This window comes from Salvelinus alpinus, chromosome 36, assembly GCF_045679555.1.
Source record: "Salvelinus alpinus chromosome 36, SLU_Salpinus.1, whole genome shotgun sequence".
Lineage (NCBI taxonomy): Eukaryota > Metazoa > Chordata > Actinopteri > Salmoniformes > Salmonidae > Salvelinus > Salvelinus alpinus.
Genome location: NC_092121.1, coordinates 1,808,656 through 1,815,089, shown reverse-complemented (window position 1 = coordinate 1,815,089; position 6,434 = coordinate 1,808,656).

Genomic DNA, 6,434 nt, shown 5'->3' with positions numbered 1-6,434 from the left:
TTTTAAAAAAATCTCTACTTCATCACCCTCCCGGATCCGGGATCCTCCTCATCAAAAAAGCTGACTAGCATAGCCTAGCCTAACGGGACAGGGATATCATATAATATAATTTTCATGAAATCACAAGTCCAATACAGCAAATGAAAGATAAACATCTTGTGAATCCATCCATAATTCCAATTTTTAAAATGTTTTACAGCGAAAACACAATATGTATTTCTATTAGCTAACCACAATAGCCAAACACAAAACCGCATATTTTCACCATGTTTCCACCGCATAGGTAGCTTTCACAAAACTGACAAAATAGAGATAAAATTAGTCACTAACCAAGAAAAAACTTCATCAGATGACAGTCTTATAACATGTTAAACAATACATTTATGTTTTGTTCGAGAATGTGCATATTTGAGGTATAAATCATAGTTTTACTTTGCAGCCACCATAAAAAATAGCACCAAAACAGCCAGAATAATTACAGAGAGCAACGTGAAATACATAAATACTCATCATAAAACATTTATGAAAAATACATGGTGTACAGCAAATGAAAGCTAAACATCTTGTGAATACAGCGAAAACACAATATAGAATTATATTAGCTTACCACAATAGCCAAACACACAAATGCATTTATTCACCGCAAAGGTAGCTTTCGCAAAAACCAGCAATAAATATAAAATGAATCACTAACCTTTGGACAACTTAATCAGATGACAGTCTTATAACATCAAGTTATACAATACATTTATGTTTTGTTCGAAAATGTGCATATTTAGAGCTGCAAATCCTGGTTATACATTGTGAATACGTAGCAACATTTCCCCAGAATGTCCGGAGATATTTTGGACACTCACCTAATCTGACCAAAGAACTCATCATAAACTTTACATAAAAATGCTTGTTGTTTGGCAAATGAAAGATACACTGGTTCTTAACTTGCCCTTGCCCTACCCAACAGAGCAGTATTCAATATCAAATAATATAACTAATAACAAAATATAAACATTTTGTTTTTATTGTTATCATAAATATTCTTACATTCTTATTGTTATGTAATTGAAGAAACAGCTACTTAGGAATTACACATAACTAATCAAAGTTGTTTCTGAGATTGGGGAACCAAACGCCATTAAGTGGTGAAATCTCACAACTAGCAGCTCGCAAACATATCGCAAGCAGCTCGCAAGCTGCTCACTGTCACGTTCCTGACCTGTTTTCTGTTAGTTTTGTATGTTTTGTTGGTCAGGACGTGAGTTTGGGTGGGCAGTCTATGTTTTCTGTTTCTATGTTGGTTTAAAGGGTGACCTGATATGGCTCTCAATTAGAGGCAGGTGGTTTTCATTTCCTCTGATTGAGAGCCATATTAAGGTAGGTGTTTTCAAACTGTTTGTTTGTGGGTGGTTGTCTCCTGTGTCTGTGTCTATGTTGCACCATACGGGACTGTTTTCGCTTTGTTTGTTCGTTTCGTTTTATGTAGTCATTTTTCCTGTTCGTGCGTTCTTTCGAGTTACATGTAAGTTCTTACGTTCAGGTCTGTCTACTCCGTTTGTTGTTTTGTTAGTTTATAGTGAAGTTCGTGTTTTCGTCTTTTCTTTAAATAAATCATGTCAACTCAAGAAGCTGCATTTTGGTCGAATCACTACTCCTCCTCTTCGTATGAAGAGGAGGAGGAACGCCGTTACAGAACCACCCACCAATCCAGAACCAAGCAGCATAAGTTCGAGCAGTGGAACACGCAACAGGAGAGGCTTAATTATTTGGAGAAATGGACATGGGAGGAAGACCTAGAAGGCAAAGGACCCTGGGCGCAGCCAGGAGAATATCGCCGCCCCAAAGCTGAGCTGGAGGCAGCGAAAGCAGAGAGGCGGCGATATGAGGAGGCAGCAAGGAAGCAAGGCTGGAGGCCGGAGAATCAAGCCCAAAACCGGCGTTATGAGGGGACGCGTCTAGCACGGAAGCCCGAAAAGCCCGTGAGTACTACCCAAAAATTTCTTGGGGGGGGGCTAAGAGGTAGTGGGCCTAGAGCAGGTAGGAGACCTGCGCCCACTTCTCAGGCTAACCGTGGAGAGCGGGAGTACGGGCAGACACCGTGTTACGCAGTAGAGCGCACGGTGTCTCCTGTACGTGTGCATAGCCCGGTGCGGGTTATTCCACCTCCCCGCACTGGTAGGGCTAGATTGGGCATTGAGCCAGGTGTCATGAGGCCGGCTCAACGCGTCTGGTCTCCAGTGCGTCTCCTCGGGCCGGCATACATGGCACCTGCCTTACGCATGGTTTCCCCGGTTCGCCTACATAGCCCGGTGCGGGTTATTCCACCTCCCCGCACTGGTCGGGCGACCGGGAGCATTCAACCAGGTAAGGTTGGGCAGGCTCAATGCTCAAGAGAGCCAGTACGCCTGCACGGTCCGGTATTTCCGGCGCCACCTCCCCGCCCCAGTCCAGTACCAACAGTGCCTACACCACGCACCAGGCTTCCAGTGCGTTTCCAGAGCCCTGTTCCTCCTCCACGCACTCTCCCTATGGTGCGTGTCTCCAGCCCAGTGCCTCCAGTTCCGGCACCACGCACTAAGCCACCTGTGCGTCTCCAGAGCCCTGTACGCACTGTTCCTTCTCCCCGTACTCGTCCTGATGTGCGTGCACTCAGCCCGGTGCCACCAGTGCCGGTACCACGCACCAGGCCTATAGTGCGCTTCGAGAGGTCAGTGTGCCCTGTCCCTGCTCCCCGCACTAGGCTTGAAGTGCGTGTCTCCAGTCCGGTGCCTCCAGTTCCGGCACCACGCACCAGGCCTACAGTGCGTCTCAGCCGGCCAGAGTCTGCCGTCTGCCCAACGGCGCCTGAACTGTCCGTCTACCAAGCGCCGCATGAACTGCCCGTCTGTATTGAGCCTTCAAAGCCGCCCGTCTGCCATGAGCCTGCAAAGCCGCCCGTCTGCCATGAGCCTACAGAGCCTTCCGCCAGACAGGAGCCGCTAGAGCCTTCCGCCAGACAGGAGCCGCTAGAGCCTTCCGCCAGACAGGAGCAGCCAAAGCCTTCCGCCAGACAGGATCAGCCAGAGCCATCCGTCTCCTCTGAGCCATCCGTCTCCTCAGCGCCATCTGAGCCATCCGTCTCCCCAGCGCCATCTGAGCCATCCGTCTCCCCAGCGCCATCTGAGCCATCCGTCTCCCCAGCGCCATCTGAGCCATCCGTCTCCCCAGCGCCATCTGAGCCATCCGTCTCCCCAGCGCCATCTGAGCCATCCGTCTGCCCCGAGCCATTAGAGCCGCCCGTCTGTCCCGAGCCGTCAGAGCCGATAGTCAGTCAGGAGCCGCTAGAGCCATTCGTCAGACAGGATCTGCCAGAGCCGCCAACCAGACAGGATCTGCCAGAGCCGCCAACCAGACAGGATCTGCCAGAGCCGCCAACCAGACAGGATCTGCCAGAGCCGCCAACCAGACAGGATCTGCCAGAGCCGCCAACCAGACAGGATCTGCCAGAGCCGCCAACCAGACAGGATCTGCCAGAGCCGCCAGCCAGACAGGATCGTCCAGAGCCGTCAGCGAGCCATGAGCAGCCAGAGCCGTCAGCGAGCCATGGGCAGCCAGAGCCGTCAGCGAGCCATGAGCGTCCAGAGCCGTCAGCGAGCCATGAGCGTCCAGAGCCGTCAGCCTGCCATGAGCATCCAGAGCCGTCAGCCAGCCATGAGCGTCCAGAGCCGTCAGCCAGCCATGAGCGTCCAGAGCCGTCAGCCAGCCATGAGCGTCCAGAGCCGTCAGCCAGCCATGAGCGTCCAGAGCCGTCAGCCAGCCATGAGCGTCCAGAGCCGTCAGCCAGCCATGACCGTCCAGAGCCGTCAGCCAGCCATGAGCGTCCAGAGCCGTCAGCCAGCCATGAGCGTCCAGAGCCGTCAGCCAGCCCAGAGCTGCTATGTATCCAGAACTGCCCCTCAGTCCAGAGCTGTCTCTCTGTCCGGAGCTGCCCTTCAGCCCGGAGTTGCCCCTCTATCCTGAGCTACCTCTCTATCCTGAGCTATCCCTCTGTCCTGAGCTATCCCTCTGTCCTGAGCTACCTTGTCCCGGAGCTGTCCCTTATTCTGGTGTTGCCCCTTAATTTAGGTGGGGTTAATTGGAGGGTGGTCATTTTGAGGAGGCTAAGGAAGCTGGGATTGACTATGGTGGGGTGGGGACCTCGTCCAGAGCCTGAGCCACCACCGTGGTCAGATGCCCACCCAGACCCTCCCCTAGACTTTGTGCTGGTGCGCCCGGAGTTCTCACCTTGAGGGGGGGGTTATGTCACGTTCCTGACCTGTTTTGTATTTTTTGTTGGTCAGGACGTGAGTTTGGGTGGGCAGTCTATGTTTTCTGTTTCTATGTTGGTTTAAAGGGTGACCTGATATGGCTCTCAATTAGAGGCAGGTGGTTTTCATTTCCTCTGATTGAGAGCCATATTAAGGTAGGTGTTTTCACACTGTTTGTTTGTGGGTGGTTGTCTCCTGTGTCTGTGTCTATGTTGCACCATACGGGACTGTTTTCGGTTTGTTTGTTCGTTTCGTTTTATGTAGTCATTTTTCCTGTTCGTGCGTTCTTTCGAGTTACATGTAAGTTCTTACGTTCAGGTCTGTCTACTCCGTTTGTTGTTTTGTTAGTTTATAGTGAAGTTCGTGTTTTCGTCTTTTCTTTAAATAAATCATGTCAACTCAAGAAGCTGCATTTTGATCGAATCACTACTCCTCCTCTTCGTATGAAGAGGAGGAGGAACGCCGTTACACTCACAAGTAATCACAAACTGGTTGTCTCCATTAAGAATGTCTGAGTACTTTGTCTGCTAAATTACCCTTAGTGAAAATGAGGCTCAATAATCTGCGTTGTCAGCAATCTTATCCAAAGGCTTACAATTAATTATATTCTTTCAAAAAAATCATAATCTTAAACAAACAGAAACAAAAGCCAATGCCCCACGTTTTGGCTAGGTGCCTTTTGTGAAGAGCACAACTCCAAATAGAAAGACTGGACAAAGGAGGCATGTTGAATACTATATGTCTAAAGTAAAAAAAGGTTTTAAAAAATGGCTAAGAATTGTATTTGATTTACAGTAAAAATGTACAGCACAGCTCTGTCTAAGGTGTGTCTCTCTAAGGCTGGTGAGGCCTTCTTTCGGTCAGGGAGTCTCGGGCAACTGAGGTCAGAGGTCAGGGGTGTTTCGTGCAGCTGAGTTCAGGGGGCTTCGGGTAGGTGTGGTCAGTGAGATTTGGTAAAGCACCAGTTTTGAAGATGAAACTACATTGGCCAGACCCATATGTTAAGAACAGTTCCCACTAAGGGGGAAAGGGAAACAAGGCATGGGTTTTAGTATGTACACAATAAGAAAAAACATGCATCAGAGTATAAATATAGGTTTGAAACCTCAGGAGGCTCATCACACATATTTGACACTTTGACTAGAGGTATGGACATTCTTTGGCAATTTGCTAAAACAGGGATTTTTATTTAACTATGCAAGTCAGTTAAGAACAAATTCTGACTTACAATGACAGCCTACCCCGTCCAAACGCTAACGACGCTGGGCCAATTGTGTGCCGCCCAATGGTACTCCCAATCACGGTCGGTTGTGATACAGCCTGGAATCAAACCAGGGTCTGTAGTGACGCCTCTAGCACTGAGATGCAGAGCCTTAGACCGCTCGGGAGCCCTCGGGATAAGATAAGTAAAATATTCACTGAGCTATTCCAATATTTCAGAACTGGATACTATTGATCATGATCAAGAATACCAAGGGAAAACCTTTAAAAAGAGTTCCAACGTTTGTTGAACATTGACATTGGCCATTCCATTAGGGAGAATATTTGCAGTGAGAGGCTGCCTCAGATTCACCCAGTGTCTATTGAGAGACAGGAAATGTAATTCCTTAATTCAAATCACTAGGTACATATTTGATAATGGAATGTATATGTTTAAGGTAATGACTAAAGTATTTCACCCTGAAACGTATAACAGAGTGAATAATTAGAATTATAAGACTGTAATTCTCTAATGTGTGTGCATAGGACAAGTTTAGATTGTACTATTTAGCAATGTAAATGAGACAGTGTGTGCATAGGAAAAAAGGAACTTGTGACAGACAACTTGTGATCACCGATAACAGGAAGGAAGTCTCTCCACCCAGGGAGGAGAGAAGCCATTAGGCTTGCAGTAGATTATGTAACACGTTGCAGGATATGATAAGCAATGTATGTGTTGGAGTAGACTTGTAAATAGCATTGACAGTGTTAGAGAAGATGAGGGGCAATTATAAGGGGTATGGTATATGGTATGACCAAATGTGAGGTATATAAGGCTAGGTGCATTGTATGATATTCAGAGCTCTCTGAATAAAGCCCTTACCTTTTGCAGACTTCTGGGACTTTGTCAAAATCTTCTATTAACCGGGGCCTTTACAACCCCCGGGGAATTGG